The sequence below is a fragment of the Cervus canadensis genome, chromosome 20 (genome assembly GCF_019320065.1).
Source record: "Cervus canadensis isolate Bull #8, Minnesota chromosome 20, ASM1932006v1, whole genome shotgun sequence".
Lineage (NCBI taxonomy): Eukaryota > Metazoa > Chordata > Mammalia > Artiodactyla > Cervidae > Cervus > Cervus canadensis.
In genome coordinates this window covers 48,482,067-48,507,652 of record NC_057405.1, presented here as the reverse complement: position 1 = coordinate 48,507,652, position 25,586 = coordinate 48,482,067, and the positions used below count along the sequence as shown (strand labels likewise).

General features: G+C 37.8%; 1 long non-coding RNA gene and 1 pseudogene across 2 annotated transcripts; one reads left to right on the top strand and one right to left on the bottom strand.

Moving 5' to 3' along the window:
• Positions 1–52: 52 nt before the first annotated feature.
• On the bottom strand, positions 53–24,103 carry LOC122422872. 2 transcript variants are annotated; one of them, XR_006263994.1, is made up of 4 exons: positions 23,936–24,103; positions 22,952–23,276; positions 1,199–1,250; positions 53–72 (listed from the first exon to the last, which is right to left on the bottom strand). It is a non-coding gene; the product is annotated as an uncharacterized LOC122422872 (long non-coding RNA). The 2 variants fall into 2 exon arrangements; XR_006263993.1 differs by lacking the exons at positions 53–72; positions 1,199–1,250 and adding an exon at positions 18,257–18,461.
• Positions 1,290–1,899, top strand: LOC122422871 (annotated as a pseudogene).
• Positions 24,104–25,586: the final 1,483 nt, after the last annotated feature.

Below are 25,586 nucleotides of genomic sequence, written 5' to 3'. Positions count from 1 at the left end.
GCCTTCAATCTTTCCCAGCATCAGGGTCTTCTTTAATGAGACAGCTCCTCACATTAGGTGGCCAAAGATATGCTGAATAATTATATAATATGATTAATTAGGCTTGTCTTATGAGAAGTTAACTGTTCTTGGTTAATTTAAGGTTGAACTCTTGAGTTTGGTAAAGTTGGAAGTTATACAGCTAATATGCAGTGAAGGGTATTTTTGGGTGAGTAATCATTGTAGACAACCAATCTGACCCATTATTTAATAAAGAGGTTCAATTTTTATTCTAAACTATAAGAAGGTTTTATCTTAGTTTTTCTGATTATGTCAAAAGATTTATCTATATCTTATATTGTACACCGAGATAAATTCCAAGGGGATCAGAGATATAAACATAGAAAATTAAACCATAAAAAAATATTTTTTAACTTTGGAGTATGGAAGAATTTTAAAATATGGCTCAAAATTTAAAGACCATAACAGAAGTTGATAAATTCAACAACATTTAAAAAAATTCTGAAACATAGACACAAACACATATACACAGCCAAGTAATTTTATAAACTGGCAAAAAAAAAAAAAAAACTTTTCAAGTTAAATTGAAAAATAATTTTTCTAATATACAAAGAGCACCTAAAAATCAATAATAAAAAACATGACAACTTAAAAGTAAGTTTTATGACCAGAGTATTCAAAAATGGAATTATAAATTACTCTTAAACATATGGATAGATACTGACCTCACTCATCATAAGAGATACAGATTAAAATTACACTACTACTTTTCATCTAAGAGATTGACAAAAATTCAATGACTTGAAAATGTACCTATATGAGTATAAATTTAGACAAAATCTCTATGATGGCAATTTGTCAATATTAACCAATTAATAAATGCATACAGAAAATTTCCAGTAATATTATTTTTGAAAATTTATTTGACCAATAAACTTAACAATTTGCAAAATGACATTTGCACAAATTTATTCATCGAATAATTGTTTATAATACTAAAACAATGGAAACTACCTAAGTGTATATCAGTTGAAGACTTTATACTAATTGTGATACATCATTACAAATACTCTATAACACTAAAAGAGAATAAGAAAATTCCCAATGCACAATATGAAAAGATAGTTGAGGAATATTGTGTAATGAAAAAAGACAGAGATGGGGAACAGCCAGACAAAGATAAGAATAGGAGACTTACCTCTGAATAGTTGTTATACCTTTCAGTTTTTTGAACCATGGAAATATATTACCTATTCAAAAAATTTTAGGACGAAAAAAAGATGGTTTAAAGGGTCAGTAAATGGTCTTCCTTTTCCGGTAAGCGGCCTGAGCTGACCCTTAAAAATGGTGCGCTATTCACTCGACCCAGAAAACCCCACAAAATCATGCAAATCAAGAGGTTCAAATCTTCGTGTTCACTTTAAGAACACTCGTGAGACTGCCCAGGCCATAAAGGGTATGCATATCCGAAAAGCCACCAAGTATCTGAAGGATGTCACTTTAAAGAAGCAATGTGTGCCATTCCGTCGTTACAATGGTGGAGTTGGTAGGTGTGCACAGGCCAAACAGTAGGGCTGGACACAGGGTCGGTGGCCCAAAAAGAGTGCTGAATTTTTACTACACATGCTCAAAAATGCAGAGAGTAATGCTGAACTTAAGGGCTTAGATGTAGATTCTCTGGTCATTGAGCACATCCAAGTGAACAAAGCCCCCAAGATGAGGCGCAGGACTTACAGAGCTCACGGTCGGATCAACCCCTACATGAGCTCTCCCTGCCACATTGAGATGATCCTTACTGAAAAAGAACAGATTGTTCCTAAACCAGAAGAGGAGGTTGCACAGAAGAAAAAGATATCCCAGAAGAAACTGAAGAAACAAAAACTTATGGCCCGGGAATAAATGCCGCAGAAAATAAATGCAAATCAAAGTAAAAAAAAAAAAATAATAAAGGGTCAGTAAATGAAGAGTTAGGAAAGCAAATTAGATGAATTAGTTTTCAAAGTCTATTTGACATTAATAAATAGAGCCTTAGATATTTTTCTTCTTAAAACTCTAGAGAAATGTTGTATGCTAAATTGAATTGCATCTCACAATGCGGTTAGCCAAAACCTCAATGAAGCATGTTCTAACACATTTTAAATACATAGGGCCTGAACATTATTTCCTGGCACTCTTTTAAGAGTAAGTATATGAGAAGAGTTTGGGGATATAGCAATTTTTATTTTGATATTTTGATACATTTCCCACAGTGTCTGAAGAAATACCTGGCATTTTGCTTTTTTATTTTTATTTTTTTTGGTGTGGGGTGGCAGGAGCTGTATTGGTTAGATAATCTATTTCCAATCATATGGTTTCACACTTGATGGCTATATAAGAGGAGGAGGGCTGCCCTGTGTTTCTTTGGATATTATTGTGGATCCATGATATAATATATTTTAAACACTAGGGGTAGAGATTATTTTCTAGTTAGATCATTAACCAGGAACCTCATAGAAGGAGCTACTTGGTGAAAAAGAAAAAAAAAAAAAGAGGGCCTGGCAATAAGTAGAATACATATGTATGAAGATACATAGATACATACTACATACATAGAATAGGTAAATCCTATGTATTAAACTTCTATGGAGAGCAAAGCAGAACTATAGGCACAAAGAAAGATACTAAAGATTACTAAAATATGATTCCTATTAAAAAGAGCTTAAATTTAATACAACACATGAGATAGGTAAGACAGTACATAGAAATACAAAGCTGAATGTAGTAAGCTATTAAGGAACAGATTTGTGGAGCACAGAGTTATATGTCTTGGATAGCTGCACTGTCAAAAAAAAAACAACAAGAATTGCAAAGTAAAAATGTAGGAGCATTCCTTTAGCACCGTATAAGGAAGACGGGGTCTTCAAGTCTTCTTGGTCTTTAAGTGACTTCTGGTCATGTATGAAGACAATTTCTCTGGCTCTACAAATGCCTGGACAAAATAACCTCCAATATTGACTGGTGTCCTTTATTATGTGGTGATTCTTTTCACCATGAGAAATTTTCTGGTTACTGACCTAGGATTTCTTGAAGACCAGAAATTCTTTGTTGTTGTTGTTGTTCTTAATATTTTTGGTTGTAGTGGGTCTTTGTTGCTGCACATAGGCTTTCTCTAACTGCAATGAGCAGGGGCTACTTGTGGTTGCAGGGCACAGACTTCTCACTGTGGTAGCTTCTCTTGTTGTGGAACACAAGCTCTAGGTGCTTGGGCTTCAGTAGTTGTGATGCAAGACCTTAGTTGCTCTGTGGCATGTGGGATCTTCCTGGACCAGGGACTGAACTCACGTCCCCTGCATTGACAGACAGATTCCTATCCACTGCACCACCAAGGAAGTCCAACCAGGAATTCTTTAGAGTAGACTAATTCCAAATATGAACTATTTCCATTTCACACTGCAAATTACTAAGTCTGTATGAACAAATCTGTCATGAGTAAACTAGTATGAGAAAGCAAGTCACCACAAAGCCCTATTGACCCTCAATCAATAGAAAACCTCCCATTTCAGAACTTGGGAGGATGAGCTCCAGGCACAAGATCTGCTGGGACTTCAGGGAAATGTTAGCAGCAGAAGCCGCTCAGCCAGAAACAAACAGGAGGCCACACTTAGCCCCCTCCTCTATGATGTCTTTTCATCTCTTAGTAAATTTTAGTATTTTTGGAAAATAAAATTCAGTGAGCAAATAAACAGAAAAACAAGAAAGTATTTTCTGAGGCAAATGCATGTTTAACAACAGTGTGAGCAAGGCAGTTATAACAAGTCCCAGGGCAGGCCGTCTAAAACATTTGCCAGGAAAAGACTGTCCAACTTAGAAACACGGTTCAGCAAAACTCCATTTTTTGCGTCCTAACATTAAATATTGATGAACTAGCTTCGGGTTGTTTTGTGTGCCAGCGTATTTTATCAGAACTTAACAAGTTTACATATAAAAAAAATTCAGCCTAAGCAGCTGTTTCACAAATTGCTGTAACACCTCTAAAACTGTCATGGAGTGGATTACAAATTTACAAAGAAATGAATTCTTGGATTAAAGTGGATTGCAAAATAAAAGTCAGATCTAATTTGTGAAGTAAAATACATAGCATTATGCTAAAAATGATCTAACTTCATACAAGAAACTCATTCATATGGGTACTTCTGACATTTACCTCTCAGCACTGGTCTTCCTGTCTTTGAACATGTCTGGAGGACACTGTAGTGATAGCTGAAGTTCTTCTTCAGAGTCTCCTCCAGAAAACCCATCTTCCTTTCCCTCCATTTGTCCTTTTCTCCCTGCCATCCCTCCACACAACCTCTCTCTCCATTCACACTGTTCTTTCCATGTCAGCATTAAGAATCCTCAAACCAAACTTTAAATTTCTAAGCAATAGTTTCATCATTAGGTTTTTGATTATACACTCTGCTCAGAGTTACATTTGCATTACAGAGTAAAGGTTACTAAAGTTCAACATGTGTTTGGCATTATTTCTAAAAGGCGTTGGTCTCTAGTAAGCTACAGAGAAATTTAAGATTGCAAACCTGCAAGCTAGCAGCCCAAAGCATCTACTCCATGAATTTGCTGCAAGAGAAATCTTCACTTTTCCCTTCTGCTTTTGGTTACATCAGCTTAAAACAGGAAAGGCTCCATAACACCATCACCAGCAGCCAACTTCTGTTATAAACTGAGCACTGTACTTGTGCTAGATGTGTCTCTGCCCTCCAAGAAGGTAGACAACATCAAAATACCTTCAGCCTACAAAGATTCGAGGAAATCCTGGAGCAGTGCAGGGAGGATTCTAAACCCTTCAGAACGTTTGGAAGGAGAAAAGCTTGATACCAAGTCTAATAAGAAACAGGGAAGTAGTTTTAATTCTGGCCATGGTATATTAATCCTGGCCCTGGTATATTCTTTTCCCCCACCCCCCGTTTTTTAAAAAATAATTTTTTTTTAAATTTCTAATTGTGCCCCCTTGGTATATTCTCTTCCTTGAGCCAGAGACAAATCATTAAATGACTTAAAATTCTCTCTCTCCCCCTCTCCTTCCTTCTTTCTCCCTTGTCCTCTTCCTCTTTCTATTTTAATAATACTTAGCTACCTCAAAGTGTTGCTGGAAGGATTCTTAAGTATGTTAAGTGCTTTGAAGATGAAAAGCAATATATAAATGCTTAAGTATTACTATAAAAGTACAAGTAAATGAGCTCAGAGCATGTGATTTAAATGGAATGCCTGTGAATACACAATCCACAGATAGCCAAACAACTAAAGAAGCTTCAGCTAAGACTCATAACCCACATGACAATAAACCTTTGATATGACAGAATGTTTTCAGAGCTGAGAGGCTCTCAGAAGAGATCATTCAGATCTAGGCTTTCCTTTTACAGGCTGAGAAAAGGGAAGTCACAAATGACCCGTTGAAGGTACTTGGAGGGATAGGGAGAGACATGAAGAAGACACCTCAGTGCCCATCAGCACTTCTTACGTCACTCCAGCTAACTCTAAGCTGTCTAATATAGGGAAGAAAACAGCAAGTGCAGTTCAAATGCTAGTATTTGTTGCCACACATCTGGATATTGGTAAATATACTAATTTAAGATTAAATTCTCTTTTATTGAGAATAAATGTTCTTCTTTAGATATACCTTGACTCTGTATATTTGAAGTTGTTTTTCCATTAGAAGGGTAGTTGCAGTGTGAATATTTTCATCTGACACCAACCACAACAACTGGAGCAGTTGGTAAAAAAGAGTAAATAAGCACTGATACAATCCCCAGGGGCTTCCCTGGTGGCTCAGCTGTAAAGAATTCGCCTGCCGGACAGGAGACTTGGGTTCGATCCCTGAGCTGGGAAGATCCCCTGGAGAAGGAAATGGCAACTTACTCCAATATTCTTGCCTGGGAAATCCCATGGACAGAGGAGTCTGGTGGGCTACTGTCCATGAAAGAGTTGAACATGACTGAGTGACTAATCAATGACAACAACCCCTAAACTGACAGATATTCTTTAGCAAACTTCTCAAAGGAGACTCTCCATGCTACTTTGGAATTATCTTTTTAAATGAAATATACAGAAGTGTCTGGGACTTCCCTGGTAGTCCAGTGGCTAAGACTCCTTACTTCTAATGCAGGGAGCCTGAGTTTGATCCTTGGTCAGGGAACTAGATCCCACATGCTGCAACTAACAGTTCAAGTGCTGCAATGAATATCAAAGATCCTCAGTGCTGCAACTAAGACCTGATGCAGCGAAGTAAGTAAATAAATATTTTTTAAATAAATATACCAAAGTATCAATTAATGGGGTAATGATATCCGGCACCATTTGAAATGGAGCACACTGGCCTTGGATGCTGGTAAGGAGTTCATCTTATTACCAAACCAGTAGATCTGTTCTGGTTTAATAAGGCTGCCTTAAATTCTCTTCAAGTAAATTGGGGCCCTCCAACTTTTAGTAGGCAGCAAAATCACAAGGAGGGGTTTGTTAAAACAGATTTCTGGCTCCATTCCCAGAGTTTCTGACTAAGGTTGGGGCAGGCCATCTGAAATTAGCCCACTTTGCAAGTTTAATTTGTATTTCTAACAAGTTCCCAGAAGACACTGATACACCTTTGGACGACACTTTGAGAACCAGTGGGTTAAAGGAAAGCCATGCAAGTAAGAGTCAATAATTTGTTTGGCTCTGCTTCAATTAGCTGCCTGGGTAGAAATCTACTCAGAATGCAAAGAGGAGTTGGTAATTAACCAGGAAAAATGAATCCCTGAAGATGAATTTACAAATTAGCAAGGCCAAATCTAGCTGGCCCAAATCTGTTTTGTTTGACTTACATAGTATTATTTATTTTAATTGAACTTGTTGCCAACAGTTAAAATGCATAACACTTTGCATAAAAATTTGTTCTAGCTTCTCTCAATAAATCAACTATTTGGCAGCACTGGGCCATATGCTCCCACCAGTCAGGACACCACATCAGTCTCTATCTGACTTGCTTTATTTGCTCAGATTGCCTCCTGCCTTTGACTTTGTGTTTCATGTGAATAATGAATCTAAAAATTTCAAGCCTCCAAATCACTTTTTCAGTTTCTACTATACAAAGTTTTACTAAGTAAGCCAGGCATGTCACTCTTCATTTCATTTTACTGTATTCTGTTTGAAAGCAGTCTATGCATATACAGAGGAGCAAAACGAAATCTCACATCGTTGACCAGTATCCCTAGGACTAGCGAGGCAATTTTCCATTTTCTTTTACCTTGGAATAGCTAAATATTATATCACTTAAGTTTCCAAGGAATTTAGAAGCAAGAAAAAGCCCAGGAATGACATATTTACTATATAGAATTAATACTCTCAGATGTATATTTTATTAAATAGCAAAATATATTTTATTTTCTGTATCTTCTTAAAATAGTTTTTATATGTGTTTTAATATTTTATATATTTTATATATGTGTTTTAATATTTTATATATGTGCTGTTTGGTTTTATTTTACTACTCAAACTTTACTTTTCACTCAAATTTCCTTACCTTCTTTTTTTTCTTGGGCTGCACTGGGTCTTAGTTATGACATGTGGTATCTAGTTCCCTGAGCAGGGATCGAAGCCAGGCCCCCTGCATTGGAAGGGTGGAGTCTTAGCCACTGGACAACTGAGAAGTCTCCTTTACCATTTTTTTTTTTTTAAAGTTTAACCTATTGATCAAATCTAGTTTGGAATAAAAATAATACTAAATATTCACATTATTCTTTACACAATTATAATGAGCTTTTGGGGAGAGGTGTTCAAGTTCTACTTTAGTTTGCTGTGGTCCTAAGACCAGCCTCACCTGGGAACTTGTTAGAAATGCAGATTATTTGATTCCCACCCCAGACTCATCAAACCAGAAAACCCAAGAATAGGACCCAGCAACCTGGATTTTACCAAGTTCCCTGGGTAATTCAGATGCACAATAAAGCCTAAGAACTACTACTTTAAAACATCAAATGGGTATGGAAAATAATTGTGCCTGTGTGAACAGTGAAATATGAAGCCAAAGGATTTGTGAAAGTGACTCCTGAATCATTTGAAAGTATGGTGTTTTGGTTAATGTTGTTCTCTATTCAGTCAGAACATAGAGATTTTTCTTTCTCATCTTTTTGAAGGAGGGTTTTGTACTTTAGAATTTGCTTTCATAACTAGCTTTGGGAACTATAAGACATTTTATTTGAGACAGATACAGGAGACCACAATACTAGTGAAAAGGGCACGGAGATAAACTTACACTGTCATTTTGCTTTATCTTTTTTTGATATATTCTTAAAAATAAATTGTCTATGGATAATTTGGACAACAGAACCAATGTATTCTCCATCTTTTTTATACTTATCATCAGCATGATAATATCCACGATGAATCCAATGATTCTCAACCATGAATGCTTTTAATCGCTAAAGAACTTTTAGAAAATATACTGGCCTCAGCTCCAATCTCAGAAATCCTGACTTGGTTGGCCACATATGAGGCCAGGGCCACTGGTACACTTTTAAGAGCTCCCTAAGTGATTCTCATGCAAAGCTGGGGCTAAGAAGCCCCGTTTGCATCCTTCTTCACTGTTGGCAGTGACCTAAAAACCAAATTTCTGATCTCAGTCCTTATCTCCCTGTGGAACATGAAACTACCTCTCTTTAGATGAGCAGAGATAATTTCAGTAACTAGGAAATCTTGAATAACTATCAAGTGAAAGGGCCTATATACAAAGTCACTCTATTTATATCAAGCAAAGATAAAAATATGTGTGAGTAATTCAGGTTTCCAAACACTTTCTACCAGATAATTAAAGCCAAATCTCTGTTTCTTTGGCTTGAAAATTTGGATAATTAGCTTATCTCTCCACCTTGCTCTGGGGTACAGATAAAGTCCATACATACAAAGGTAGTGCATTCTGCTGTTTGCTTAACCTAAATGGTGAACAAGAGGGGAGGTAATCAATTTCTAATTTTATTTTGTGGGTGGAATGTTGATACAATCAAATCCAAAAGCCTTCAGTCTTTTGCTGGATGAATTTACTTCTGAAAACATTAGAACTGGATCAGAATTCAGAAACAAAATGTTAATTCCTTTTCTCTACCCCCTCAAAACTCCTATTTATTTATGCAGCTCCTGTTATTTTTGTGACAATACTTTCTTTCCACTATTTCCTCATGGCATGCTAAAGGATCTTTAGTTTTTGACCTTTTGATATGAAAACAGGCATTACAGCCATGCTTTGTGGCTCTTTTTTTCTTTGATTTAGGGAAGTGGCAAGAATGTGTGGAATAATCACAGAAGTTCATGTTTCCTCTTATAAACAAATGAAAAGGGCAACTCACCAGTTTCTCACTGACTTCAGGGGCCTTTTATTTAAAAAGAATAAGAGAGAAGAAAATTTAGAAAATATTTTATTTTATGATATCCACAAAGACCATGATATTAAAGAGGATCCAACATTTATTTTCAAAGTCTCAGCAAAATTGTTCTATTGTGTTTACCAGAAAGAAGATCTGAGATGGAATCTTAGTTCTAGTCATAAACTAACTGTGATTTAGGGAAAATTACCTAACTACCCTAAGCCTTGTTTTGTATTCAGTAAAATGATCTTATGTAGATTACATTAGGTAATATGTATAAAGTATTTGCCCAGTACAAAATCAGTAAGTGGTAATTTATCATTATTATTACTCTGGGCAGATTCTCTGAAGGCTAGCTTTGACTGCATTTCTCAAACTCTTCTCTGCTACACCAAACTGAGGCATTAAACCATTAAGAAACAGAGATTTGAGATGCTTCCATAGTAGATGAAGTCATTAAAAAACTGCTTTTAAGAAAGGCGGGAACTGGCAAACTCAAGAACCACAGGATATATGAAAACTGGATAAGCAGGTTTCTATATTGCAACATTCACTTTGGAGAAATAACCCATAAATATGAGGGTGATCAATCCAAACGGATCAGTAATTAACACAAAGGCTGTGTCATCAAGAAACTAAGGGAGCGTCTTTGTTCCTAATTCCGTCGGATTCTACAGTGATTGGACTTTGAAACATCTACACGATACATACACTTCAGCAGACAGTACAGAGCAAGCCTCCCAGAGCACTGTCAGAAAAGTCAGCTGCCCAGTGACCTCCTGGTTCAGAGCCTCTACGGGACCTTCCAAGCAAGCCACAACCCCACTTCCTGCTACACTCCAGATCCTCCCCTGGGCTCACATTCCAAGCTGCCCTGACTCTTCCTCCCAGGGACTCCCTCTAGGTCACAGCTTGAGGAATTCTAGGGTTGGAAGAAGACACTCTGAGAAGACTGAGGATGGGAAGTATTTTAACTCACAAACAAATCTGAACGGGGGATGGGACTCTGTGCTCCCAGATGAAAGAGATTCAAGCTTGTGAATCACTGAAAATAGCAGGATATCAGACAAGAAGGGCCTTGTCCCAGAGTAATAGCCTTACTCAGAGATTAAAATAGGTCTGACCTTTGTCTCTGGGACTGTGTTGTCTCAGTCACATTTAGTTGCTCCAGCTGAGGGCTTCTGGAAACCTCTATATGTGTGTTGCGAAACTGCAACAGGGGGTGGTCTCTCCTTCAACACAGAGGAGCTACTTATTCAGGGCAGCACTTAACTGGAGCTTGTGACTTCAAAGCCAAGAAAATGGCGCTTACTGAAATTCCAGTTGTCTTTTTTTCCTCTCAAATGAAGTTAGACACAGAGAAATGTGACAGTCAAGGAAACTGAAGTTCTCCAGCCAACACTGAAGTTCCTTGGTCATCACCCATACATTTGCTTGCTTCTGGAGGGGCCTAAAGATCCCATTCTTCTTGTGTGGCTTCTTTACTTTAAAAACTTATTCAGAGAGCCAACTATTGTCATGTTTGGGGACACAGAGGTGCAGCTCTGTTCAACAGGATCAACAGAACAGAAGGCAAGCTATTCATAAGAAGAGGACCCGAGATTAGGAAACTAGAAGCCTGTTTTCTAAGGCTACCTTGCCAATGAGTCACTGCCTCAATTTCAAATTATTTCTCTATTTCTCAGTTTCACCTTCTATAACTATAAAGTAGAGATAATAATATCCATTCCTCCCTGGTTCCTCGGTATATTGTGAAAATACATTATTATATATGTGAGCCCTGGGGAGAAATGGCTTAAATCAAAGCATTATTATTTCTTACTACCAAATAGTCTCCATGGTAATCATAGTTTCACCAATAACTTTCACCAATAACCCATGCTACCTCTGGTCTAGTAACCTAAATGTCAAAATGTGGATATTGCATTGCAGGTTTTGAAGGCTTCTCTTCTCCAAAACTGTGCTTTTAATTCACCATGACACCTAATTTGCTTACTTCATTTTGCCAAACATCATTTTGCACAAGCAGCCTCCATTTGGAGCTGAAGTGAACATCCAGATCTTTAAATCTGATGTAGATGAGCTAGGGATGTAAGCTCTCCATCTAAGAGACTCATAGACTCTCATAGTACCATCTCATAGACTGTGGCTGCTAAGTCAAGAATACTGGAGTGGGTTGCCATTTTCTTCTCCAATGCATGCATGCATGCTAAGTCGCTTCAGTCGTGTCCGACTCTGTGCAACACCACAGATGGCAGCCCACCAGGCTCCCCTGTCCACAGGATTCTCTAGACAAGAACACTGGAGTGCGTTGCATTTCCTTCTCTGATCTCATAGACAGTGGTGGTCATTTCCTATTCTGATTTACTTTTCTGTTGGTCTCTGACCTGGAAAGAACAAGGTAATACTGCTTAACCTTGTGTTGTATTCAAACCATAGTGACCACCAAGCATGATTTCCAAACTTGCCTGGAATGAGGTAGAGCATGTGGCCCATGGCATCAGACTCTAACGTCCCTAAAACAGCTCTTTGTTATTTTATATTAAGAGTGACATGGAGCTTCCCTGGTGGCTCAGTGGTAAAGAATTCACTTGCCAATGCAGAAGACACGAGTTTTATCCCTGATCAGGGAAGATCCCACATGCCACAAGCGATTAAGTCCATGCGCCACAACTACTGAGCCTGTGCTCTAGAGCCCAAGCAGCAATTACCAAACCCTTGCACCCTAGAGCCCCTGCTCCAAAATAAGAGAAGCCACTGCAAGCACAGAGCAACCACAGAGCAGCCCCCGCTCGTCACAACTAGAGAAAAGCCTGTCCAGCAACAAAGACTGGGGGTGTGTGTGTGTGTATGTGTGTGTGTCTGTCTGTCTGTCTGTGTCTGTGTGTGTCTGTGTGTCTGTGTGTGTGCGTGTGCACGCACATATGTGCATGTTAGTTACTCAATCGTGTCTGACTCTTTGCAACCTCATGAAGTATAGCTCCTCAGGCTCCCCTGTCCATGGGATTCTCCAGGTGAGAATACTGGAGTGGGCTGCCATGCCCTTCTCCAGGTGATCTTCCCGACCCAGTGATACAGCAACAAAGAGCCAGCATAGCCAAAAATAAATAAATTAAAAAAAAAAAAGAGTGATGTGTAACAAACTTGAAATTCTATTTTTTAAATTATCTTTTATTGTGGTAAAACACCCATAATTATTTTTCACATGCAGTTTTCTGGGATTAGGGTTAGGGTTAGGTATGTAATTTTGCCATATTTTCTCTTCTTTTTTTTAAATTAAGGTTAAAAACACATAACAGAGAATTTACCATCTTAACCATTTTTAAGTATACAGTTCAGTCTCTTTAAGTACATTCATATTGTGCAATCATCATCACCTCAGTCTCTTTAAGTACATTCATATTGTGCAATCATCATCACCACCCATCTCCTGAACTTTTCTTCTTCCCATACTGAAACTTTGTATCCATTAAACAACAACTCTTCATTTCCCTCTCAAGCTAACCCTTGGTAACCACCATTCTAATTTCTATCTCTATGAATTTGGCTACTTTAGGTATCTTCTGTAAATTAAGTTATATAGTATTTGTCTTTTTGAGATTGGCTTATTTCACTTAGCACAGTGTTCTCAAAGTCCAAGTCATCACATGTGTCAGAAAGTCCTTCCTTTTTAAGGCTGAGTAATATTTCCTTGTATGGATATATCACATTTTGTTTATCCATTCATCAATGGACTTGCAGCATCTCCCTCTTGGCTATTATGAATAATGCTTCTATGAATATGGGTGCCCAAATGTCCTCTCTGCTTTCAGTTCTCTTAGGTGTATGCCCAGAAGTGGAGTTGCTGGATCATGTATTAACTGTTTTAAATTTTTTTAGGATCTGTCGTAACATTTTCCATAGTGGCTGCACCATTTTACATTCTCACCAATGGTACACAAAGGTTCCAATGTATCCACATCTTCACCAATACCTGTTATTTTCTATTTTTTTAATAGTAGCCATCCTAATGGGTATGCTGAAATTCTATTTTTGATAAGAGAGTAGGAGATAGAGGTGCCATGAAACAGGGTACAAGGCATTCTCATATACGAATTTCTCTTGGACAGAGCGATGAAGACTAAAACAATATGACTAAGGGCCATCTCAGAGAACTGTACTTCTTGGATACCCTTGCTCTGACTGGAGAGGAAGTGTACAAAAATGCCTACAAAGGATGTTGGGGGTTTCCATGCCAGCTGTAAGTCAGCAAGAGAAAACTGAGTCCAAGAAGAGAACAATGGCGGAAAGAATTTAATGCAAAGTACTCCCTACTTGTACCACACATCTGGCATACAAATGTTCTGCATGACCTGAGATGTATTTCAGTGTTTCCCCATTTTACACAGTTTTACTATAAAATCTCCAGATTATTGACAGAAGCAGATAAGCCACTGAAGGAAGAGTAGGAGGGGTCTTCTCAGGAACTGAGCAAGGGAATGGAGAAAACAGTATGTATGGCTAACCCTGGTCAAAGGCAGAAATTAAAAGAATGAGATGGGAAGTTAAGCCTAGAAAAACTCTCTTGCTTCTGCTCTTCCCATCAGCAACCCCAAACAATCACCAAGAGAATGGAACATCAGTTCTTTGTTCTACCCCTCACTTCCCTTTGTAAAATGCTGACGTTCTAATGTGCTGCCCCAGGGGCCTCATACTAGCCGGCTACTCTCCAATACCCACAGTCTCCTTCTGAGAGATTTCACTCATCCTCCATTCTCTCTTCTAGTTAGACATTCAAAATATATGTTGGATACCTGCAAGCCATGAAACATCTTTAACATTTTTTTTTCCCTAAAATTGTATTCAAAGCAAAATTCCTATCTTCCACAATAGTGAACCCGGGACAGGGAAATGGGAACAGTGTGCCCCAGGTGCAGGCAAGTCATCATTGTCTGTAGAGAATTATAAAATTTGTAAATATTAAGAATTTTTCAATAATAAACTAAAAGAAATAAGCTTAAAGGCATACTGCTTTCTATTTTCCCTATGCTCTGTCAACTCTAAACAAAGTCAATGACAAAATACTCCTCCCACTTAAAACGCCTTTTGTTCATCAAAGTTCTGAACAATTGCTGTGGTTACTGCTGAATTTTAATAGGACATACGTAATCTTCATATATATATGTATAACATCATTTACAAATAAACTCTGTAATCTGGAACCTCCACTTGTACACCCAGAGACTCAGCTGTCCACATTCTTTTTTTTTTTTTAATTTATTTATTTTTTAATTGAAAGATAATTGCTTTACAGAATTGTGTTGGTTTCTGCCAAACAGCAACATGAATCAGCCATAGATATAGAGAGTAAGTTCAAAGTGGTCTGGAATCCTTTGAGCTTGCCTCGATGGCAGCTAGCAACTTCAATTCCTAGGGTACTACAGCTTCAAGTGTTTAGAACAGTCAAAACAAACAATGATTGTAAGGACAAAGAAGGAAAACTTGAGTTACTTCAATCCTCCCTTTGGAAGCCATGGAGTACATGGCAGTATAAAATATTTTCCTTTTTCCCAAGAAACCATTAACGTCTTATATTTTATAAAACTAAAATATTTTTGTTCTATAACATTTGTTTTGATTTTTAATTTATTTGCATGATTATATATTGTTTAATGATAGTTTATGTTTTTCTTTTGGCTGTTATTATCATTCATTTCATAGCACAATTCTTACTGAAATACATCTTTCATATAAAATGCATATAAAGTGCATACCATTAAAAATGATAGGCACTGGGTGTCAAAAATACTAGATACATGGCGGCTTTGCTAGTTTTTTCTTAATTGGCACATACTTCATCATTCTATTATCCAACAAAACACCTGACATCTGCCAGGCACGGCTCAATCGTGGACATATAGAGACCTATACAGGCCAGACCAGGCCTCATGGTTGGTGTCTCTGGGATACAGCAGATGGAAATATCCCAATTTATGGCTATAGCATGAAGTCGAACTGAACACACTGACGCAAGTCTAACTTACTGGAGAAGTTCTAGACAACCCAAGACCAGACTGACCAGGTTGCTTATTTCATTCATTTTCCCATAAATGAGAGACCTAGCATATGCCTAAAAGAAAGGGCCTAATATTTTTTACACCTACTTAATATTTATGAACCTCTTCTAATCCAGTTCTGTGATTATGTTTAAGAACTGCCCACTATCATTATGTTTCCTTAGGCCATGTCAATAAGCACACAAAAAATAAAGCAGACCTATGCATGGCAAACATAAATGAACCTAATTCACGTTAATTATTATGAGTATTCCTATCAAAATAAGCGTTCTGCAAACTTCTTTGAAGGACTATACAGGCGGTCCAAGAGGTAAAAGAATGAAATTGAGCAAAACAAAAGTTTAGATTAAAAATTAGGTAAAAAATGTACCTGCAACAAATCCCATTTTTCTGAGGAATAACCTCCCAGGGAACCTGTAAAAATGGTCCCAGCACTTGTGTACATTATTCTAAACAAGGATGGAAAAATTATTTGAGGATATTCTGTGAGGAAAGGAGCCTGTATTGGAAAAGAAAAAAAAAAAGGACCTAATTTTCCACTTGTAATTTTCATAATTCTGCCTTGACTGGCTTCATCACACATAATACCTGACAATTTGAGTATAAGAGACTAAAAAACACAAAAATGAACTTCAGCCAACAGTTTAAGGCAAGAGTTAAAGGACTCTAAATGGAAACATTCTTGACAATAAAAATCAGACTTAAAATTATGAAAAGGCACTCATACTTATTTCATATACATTTATAGACTTATTCAGTGTGCGTTAAGATAAAAATTCCAATATGTTTCCACGCGCTTGTCACTGCCTCAACATCTCTGTCACTGCAGCTGATTCTGACACTTCCGGTTGCAAGTTAAAACCCATTTTTTAGGCTGAGACAGGAAATACCAGTCAGCACTGGAACACTTACGAAAATCAGGACACTTTCAAAGATGTAATGCAGGAAATAACACGAGAGAATATTCAAATAATCACAACGTGCCTAACATTTAAAAAACTTTCAACATTTTCTTCCTCTTTGAAACAAATGTTGAAGCAAAGCTTTCTGTGTCTCAAAACCAACATCCATGGACTCTCAAAATGGCAAGTCTCACATATGCATTATTCCTTCTCTTCACACTTAATTTCCCTGGCCTGATGTGAGGTTTCCAGGGCTTTAAAGATGGCCTATAGAATACAACTATGTATTCACACTTAAAATTCCATCTTGTGGAGTAGATAGAAAGTAATACTGGCCATTAACATCAACAATTGGCTCCTTTGAGTTACTACTGTGTCGGGGGAAACTAGGATACCAAGAGATGAGCAACCTGTTTGCAGTTCTTGAGAGGATTACAGGTAGGTGGGGAGAGGCGATGTAATCTAGCAACATATATAATAATGCAATGTGACCTGTGTTTCCTTACCTATAAAATATGCATAACAGTACTTACCTGGTGGTAAAGAATTAGAAGGAATGATTACTGCAAAGAATTCAGCACAGTGCTTGGCACACAAATACTGTATCAGAGGTATTGACCTTTTTGGTCAGGAGACTTGCCAGATAAGTAAATTTTTTAAATACCTGGAGCTGAGGAAAAGCAGAGGTCAAGGAGAGGTGAGGCTGTCTGTGGGAACTCAGGAAAGTTTCTTGGACAAAGCAGGACTTAAACTGGGCCTTGAAAAATGTGGAAGCCCAACCCAAAGGCAAAAAAGTCCCCATTCACTTCCGAAAATGGCAATTGACAGGGCTATCCAAGGTGATGGCACATTCTTACAAACTCCTTTCTTGAGTGATCGTATGGCTTGATTTCCTGGATCTTTTAAACCTGTTTTTCCAGGTAAGTACAAACATCAGAGCATTAGCTCATTTACAATTTAGTCCAAATTCAACTTTGTGCCATTTCAAAACTCTGTAGCACAACTGAAGAGCACTCACCAGCCAATATTTCCTGAAAGACATCTGGGGGCAGTAACTGAAGACCCTTAGAGAACAACAGGGAATGGGGTTTCAGAGAGGACTGAGACTACTTTTTCAGCAGGAGTCAAAGCAAACCAGGTAATTCTGTTCCAGTTGGTGTGGGCCAGTGACAGCCCCACACCCTTTGTCAGTGGGAAATAGTTTCTTAACTCACTTCTGGGAAATGCTGCTAGTGATTCAGCACTACAGGCTGGCTCACTGGGACAGCAGGGGCACATTTCCCTCACAGCCTCCCCAGCCCCTGGGTGAGAGGCAAGGTTCCCAGGCTCCAGTGTTACCCTCAAGTCCTGCTGCTACAGTTGGAAAGTGTGTCAGAGGGTCAAGGGCAGTCTTTCCTTTAGCAACATGACTGAGGCTCTAGAAGTCTCTTTGAGTAGATACTGCATTATTTATCATCCAAACTGGGAACTTTTTGACAATAAAGTGTGGCACTATTAATAACTGTGCTACAATAGCAGATGAAAATGCAGAATGTCCCAGGCAAACTGGATATATGATCATCCTGTCTCAGGGTCCTGGGTCCCTGCACTCTAGAAATCCTGTATTAATTATCTTTGCCCTAGAAGCCTCAGATTAGTAGGAAAAATAAACACATAAATGAGAATTTATATGCATTTAGAGGTCAGTTCAGTTTAGCTCAGTCGCTCAGTCATGTGCGACTCTTTGCGACCCCATGAACCTCGGCACGCCAGGCCTCCCTGTTCATCACCAATTCCCGGAGTCCACCCAAACCCATGTCCTTTCAGTCAGTGATGCCATCCAACCATCTCATCCTCTGTCGTCCCCTTCTCCTCCTGCCCTCCATCTTTCCCAGCATCAGGGTCTTTACAAATGAGTCAGCTCTTCACATCAGGTGGCCAAAGGACTGAAGTTGCAGCTTCAACATCAGTCCTTCCAGTGAACACCCAGGACTGATCTCCTTTAGGACAGACTGGTTGGATCTCCTTGCAGTCCAAGGGACTCAAGAGTTGTAGAGGTCAAACAACCCGGAAACTCCCTGAGGCAACTTTTAAGAGAGACTTCCAAGGAAAGGGGCTAACCTATCTCCATCTTCATCAGATGATGAGAACAGGACCTGAATTCCAGGAAGAAATGTCATTGAAAAACAAAAATATCTAATATTTATCAACTACTTACTGTGTATTGGCCACCTTATAAAAAGTCTCACTTAACCCAGACTTCTCGTACCTCCATTTTACCTCCAAGGTGCAAGTTTTAAAGTGTTGAAAGAATCTATGTTCCCTACCCTTGAATCTTGCTACCATCAATAGAGTACAGTGGAAGTGACACTATGTGACTTCTGGGGTCAGATCATACGAGGCCAAGCAGCTTCCACTCGGTTTGCTGAAACACACACATTGGATCCCTGAGCTGCTTGGCAAAATGTCCAGCTACCAGCAGAAACCATTCTGATATCCATCAGCATGGGCACCAGACTTGTGAGAAGTCATCTTAGAAATGAATCCTCTGGACCCAGCATAGAACTATCCCCACTGACCCTTTGGACCCACAAAATCTGGTTTTAAAATAGTTATTGTTTTACATCACTAAATTTTGAGCCTGTGTTCTAGAGTCCCAGTAGCCGCAACTCTGAGTCTGTGTGCTACAACTACTGAAGCCTGCATGACAGAGAGCCTGTGCTCCACAACAAGAGAAGTCACTCCAATGAGAAGCCTGTGCACCAACTAGAGAGTGGCCCCCACTCACCACAACTAGAGAAAAAGCCCATGCAGCAATGAAGATCCAACACAATCAAAAATAAATAAATAAATAAAATTATATAGATATATATATATATATATATTATATATCTAATCAGGCAATAAAAGAGGATTCAAATCCAGAAAGCTTGGTATCAAAAAACACTCATTCAATTACTTTTTTGTATACATACAATCACTTGTTGTAGCTGACACAGGAAGTTCAGAGAAGAAAGTGATGAGAGATGAATTTGGAGAGAAAACAAGAATCTATCAAGTTATAGATTTTTCTTATAAACTGCATTAATGAATTTGAAGCAATAAGGAAGCCATTGAGAAATTTTAAAGCAACAGAATGTTGTACTCAGCTCTGTGTTTTAAAGGGATCACTCTGGTGTTTATGGGGAAGAAGATCTTAAAGGTAACAAGATTTGTAGCATTTAGGAACCTGTTAAAGTAATTCAGTCAAGAAATAAGTCAACAGCAGCGGCAGAACAGAAAAGGAAGAAGCAGGGGTAAAGTGAAGAAATAGTAGCTAGACTGAGGACAACTGTCGAATGGTATTCCCTAGTTCCACAAAGATATTCTATAATCATTCTACCACATTTGGAGGCAGAAAGAAATTGAAAGACAGGTAAAATGATTAGGAAATACTTCCAGAGGTGCACTATACTGAATGCTCAGGGCTACAGTTGCCAAGTAAACGGAAAACTACAGCTGCTTTCAGTTTTCTTCTCTTTCTTGAAGATGGTGGAGAAGGAACAAAGCAAAAAAGGAAGATTAGTTACAGACAATCACTTTGAGAAAATGTAACTGCATTGTCAGTAATGAGAGTCAGGCTCCTCACTGTCAAAGAAAGTAAATAAATGAGAAAGCTAGGAATACGCCTGAGGTTATTGGAAATACTAGGTGAAGTGGTAGTCTTGGATAACAGATGACAGACAGACATGGATTGGTGTACATAAATAATAATTATATGAACATAATATATATACATACACATAAATATACATGCATACCTATATATGCATCTGTATATATATATCAATACATATAGAATTTCAGCTCTGTTTCCCAAGAGAGTCTAGAAGCAATGACACTCCAGTAGCAATGAGCGCTCAGAGCAGATTTCGGCTTCCAATACCATGCTCCACTGAAAGGAACCAGGACTCCTTAGATAAACAACTGACTCCAGCACTTGGGTGAAGAAGATGCAATATGGGCTTGGATTATCTTTTTTGTCATAGAAAGTAAGGAAGTGTTCAAAGAATGATATAAACACTGTCAAAAAGACTTGGGAGCAAATTTACAAAGGTTCCAACTGGCCAATTCTGGAAACTATCAGAATAATGATAGTAACAGACCATAATCCACTGAATAAAACAGGAATCCATAAATCTATATTGATATAAATAATTAAATGAACACATAAATGAAGGAGAAGGGGAAAATCTATCCAATCCTAGAATGCCAACTGATAAACAATGGAAATAGAAAATCATCATTTGACAGTCATATAAAAGTCATTAATTCAGGCAGGAATCAGCAAAGGATGCCAAAGCTGGTGAGTGAAGGCTTAAAGATTTTGAGGCTACGGGCATAGGTTTGAACTATCTCAACATAAAATCTTTATCAATTACAAAGGGGAGAAATGGTGATTTTAAGGTGGAGAAAGCTGGTAATTGCCTGAGTGCTCTAGGTTGGCATCACCTGGGGTGGGATTGGTGCTCATCCTGAGCCTCCATTGTGTGATCAATTTGGGAAGAGAACATTTCTGAGGTCTTCGTACCAGGAATGAATGATCTGATTCTGGTCATAAGAAAACCTCATAAAAGGCCCAGGTTGAGGGACATGCTATCAAATGAACTTCATTTGATAGCATGTCCCTCAACCTGGACCTGGGAATTCATGACTAAGACTAAGGAAAACCTAAGCAAATGCTCCAGATATAGAAAACTAAAGAGTGGTAAAAATAACCACAATGCATGATTCTGGATGTTAAAGGAAAAAGCTGCTATTGCAAAAGCTGTCAAAATTTGAATGGGGTCTGTGGACTAAAAGGTAGTGTGTATCAATTTCTTAATTTGGAGGATTATTTGGGATTAGGAGGAGAATATCTTTGTTTTTGAGAAATGTGCACCAGAGTTTTCAGTATTGTGTCTACATGAGATATGGAAATATTCTGAACTGTCCATGCAACTTTTCTATAAGTTTGAAATAGTTATTTTTTAAAAGTCTTAAAGAAAAGTTTTTCAAAATTTGGAGGAAGTAATTTGCAACACAGATGGAAAAAATAAAGTATAAGTACTCAGAGCTTCCTTCATAACAGGAGCTAAAATAAAAGGGTTTTAATTCATTATTAAAAGAAATTAAGTGCCACTCTATAGCATTTCACATGTGCCTCACCAAACTCTTATGAAAATGACTAAATATAGATGATAAAATGCTTTGTTGTTTTGATTCACAGGTATCACTGGAATTTGAATAAGTAAAAAGAAAACTAAGGTTATACTTTTCAAACTGTCTTTCTGAAAATTCCTGGTGATTCATCTGTTCTATAAATATTGAGCTCACATTTCATTATAAAAATATGCTTTCAAATAAAAAAATAAAATATGATAAAAATACATTCAATAACACATAGATTTATAATTTAAAAAGAAAACCTATACTACACTGAAATACATTCTATACCAAATAAGAAACCACCAATACATTCATTTGAGCCACTTTTTCTTGACACCTCTATATAGATATTTGAATTTACTGCAAATATGTCACTTATTAATAATTAATAAATGTGCCTGAATTTCTTCTTTTTATTCCGGAGAGATTCTGGCTGTATAGCTAAAAGTGCAAATTCAGATACTAATTCTTAACAGGATGAACTATAACTTTTCTTGAGTCAATTTTACTTTTCAAATAAAAATACAGAAAACAATTGGATAGTAAAAATAATATAACACTGCAACTATCTTTTCTAACTCTTTTTAGTTTTTAATCTTTTCTAACTCTTGATTTTGAATACCAATGTTCATAGGAACAGTCTCTTAACATGACTGATTTAATAGTAAGCAAACAGTATAAATTGATCTTACAACTGGTATACTGTTTTCACTTATTTTATTATTTTACTTATTTATTTATTTTTGGCCATGTCTTGTGGCATATGGGATTTCACTTCCCCAATCAGGGATCATACCTGTGCTCCCTGCAGTGGAAGCACAGAATCTTAACCACTGGACCACCAGTGAAGTCCTTCATCTGTTAAATGCTATTTTTTTCTTTTATAGATGTTTAAGGAAGAGAGTTTTGCAAAAAAAAAGAAAAGAAAAAAAAAACGTTAAAAACAGTGAAAGACATTGTTTTAAAATATGTTGTGAGACAAGGTACATTCTTCCTGCATTTTGTTAGGTGATCAACAAGAACAAAATAGAAAAGGCAGGTCATTCTGGAAAAGTGGGCTCCTATCTTTTAAATGACATATTTTTCCAGATAATCTGGAAGAGGGTGGAGTTAATGACTGATAATGAAACACAACTGTATGTCATTTGACATCTTTAGCTCCTTTGTAATACAAAAACCTACATTGTTTGTATCAGTCAAAGCCAATTGATTAGCTGTAAATAGATTTTTTACTGTTGATCTTTAGCAAGTTATGTAATCTTTCTAACCAGTGCTTATCTTATGTTTAAAAAGGGGAAAGCAGTTCTAGAATATTGTGAGAATTAAATAAGCCATGAGAAAATTTCTAGCATAATGCCTGCCCCAAATACATTTTGCTCTAAAATCACTGTGAAAGCAATTTAATGATTCATACTTAATGAAACATTATTTACATTTAACTATGGGTACAAATACTTACCTATTTGTTTTTTTAATTAATGAGATGAATGTTATTTAGAATCGTCCTTGTTTTTTTAAGGTAAGAGTAGAGCAGAAGAATAGGCCTGTGATTTGAGAAGTGCTGGAGGATGGCTCTGAGTAGAGTGATCCAGAGCTTAATCCACTTTCCCTGATGAGGTCATCCGTACAATAGAGAAAGCATCTGCTTGTTTGTAAAGTGATCAGATTGAAAGTACCAGGCATTGTCTGTTGAAATATTTCTTTTCATTTGTAGATCTCCAATCTTTGCCTTTATATGCAGCCTGACAAGTGAAGTGGAATGCCAACAGACTTCTCTCAACAAACTAAGAGGGGATAGAGCAGAGAAGAAAAGGAATGTAGTTAGAGAAAGGGTCCAGGACTTCACACAGATGACACCCACTTAGGAAAAAACAAACAAACTTTAGCCTCAGCAGAAGCAAGACAAGCCAGAGGGCTTCTCACAGTCAAAAACTGGGATCTATCCCAGGCTGGATCCAATTAATAAAACAAACTAATCCCGATTGGTTCACCCATCTTACCTAGAAAAAAAGTCAACTGCTTAGAGTTCACCTAATTGTTCAACGTCATTAAATAATTATCCAAGAGCACCAAGTACATCAAAAGCACACATCTTTAATGTGTGTAAATGTGTAATAATTTTTAAAAAACAGTAACTGGCAAGGGGTTTCCCTGGTGGCTCAATGGTAAAGAATCTGCCTGCCAATGCAGCAGCCGCTGATTCGATCCCTGATTAGGGAAAATCCCACATGCCTCAGAACAACTAAACCTGTATGCCACAACTATTGAGTCTGGGGCTCTAGAGTCCAGAGACCGCAACAAGAGAAGCCACTGCAATGAGAAGCCCAACCACCGCAACTAGAGAGTAGCCCCTGCTCACCACAACTAGAGAAAAGCCCACGTAGCAACAAAGACCCAGCACAGCCAAAAAGTTAAACAAACAAACAAACAAAAAACACAGTACCTAGAAAGATTGTTGATCCATGCTTCCTCAGTTAATTGCCACTGCTTCCCCCACACCAGGGGCTTCCCTGGTGGCTCAGATGGTAAAGATTCTGTCTGCAATTCAGGAGACTCTGGTTCAATCCCTGGGTCAGTAAGATTCCCTGGAGAAGAGAATGGCTTCCCACTCCAGAACTCTTGCCTGGAGAATTCCATGGACAGAGGAACCTGGTGGGCTACAGTCCATGAGGTTGAAGAGTAGGACACTACTGAGCAACTAACACTTCCACTTTCCCACAAACTATTCCCCCAACTCTTTCACTAGCATTAGAAAACAACTAGCTGTCTCTCAGCTACAAAATCCTCATAAGCATTGCCTGTCTTTCCCTAGGTCTTTATTTTTTTGGCCTTGGCTCTCCCTTCCCCTACTTTTAAGCAAGCAAAGAGATTCAGTAGAGCACACAGCACTGAAAAGAATCCATGAAAGCTGTGTGACCTTAAATGCAGCAGAAAATGCTCACCTGAAAAATATGTATAATTCCTATCTCATAAGGATAGAGAATTAAGCAAGTTAATCCATGTAAATTATTTACAATAGGACAGCACAAGACAGGTGCTGTTTCAATTGGGGAATCACACATCCCTCTTTCCTTGAGTTGAACCCATTTATGACTGTTGTCTCAACTTCCCAATTAATTTGCCACTTAGCATTCTCAGGGGGTCCTGGTTTGGATGATAATTCATGTGTACAACCTGTGTGAAAATGGTGATTATTGTTATCAGTAGACTAAAAATTTTCAGTAGTTTATTCTTGATTGCAAATGGTGAAGTTGCTATTGTTATTATTAGTAAACTATAATCACTTTTAGTAGTTACTCTCGACTACAAATGCACATATATGTTGATATATTAATCAGTTCAGTCGCTCAGTCATGTCTGACTCTTTGCGACCCCATGAACCACAGCACGCCAGGCCTCCCTGTTCATTACCAACTCCCGGAGTCCACCCAAACCCATGTCCATTGAGTCGGTGATGCCATCCAACCATCTCATCCTCTGTTGTCCCCTTCTCCTCCTGCCCTCAATCTTTCCCAGCATCGGGGTCTTTTCAAATGAGTCAGCTCTTTGCATCAGGTGGCCAAAGTATTGAAGTTGCAGCTTCAACATCAGTCCTTGCAAAGAACACCCAGGACTGATCTCCTTTAGGACGGACTGGTTGGATCTCCTTGCAGTCCAAGGGACTCTCAAGAGATATTAATACATGTTGAGATATTCAAGAATCATTATAGTGATAAAAAGAACTAATTCTTTTTAGAACATTTACTTGCTGTAGGATTTGAAGGAAGTTATCTCAACTTTCTTAAACTCAAATCCTCTGCAGTAAAACCAGATAATATATAGTCTCTGAACTCAGCAGCTGTAAGAATCCAATAACATAGTATATATGAAAATACTTTGTCAATTATAGAACTTGATACAAATGAAACATAATTCTTAGACTAAAAATTGAATTAAAATATCATGTTTCCATAAACGCCAAATTTAGAAGATGGCTTAATATTTCCACAAGGCTTCTATGTAGCTGGGCCTTCCCAAGTGGCTCTGCGGTAAAGAATCTGCCTGGAATGCAGGAGACACAGGTTCGGTCCTTGGGTTAGAAGATCCCCTCAAAA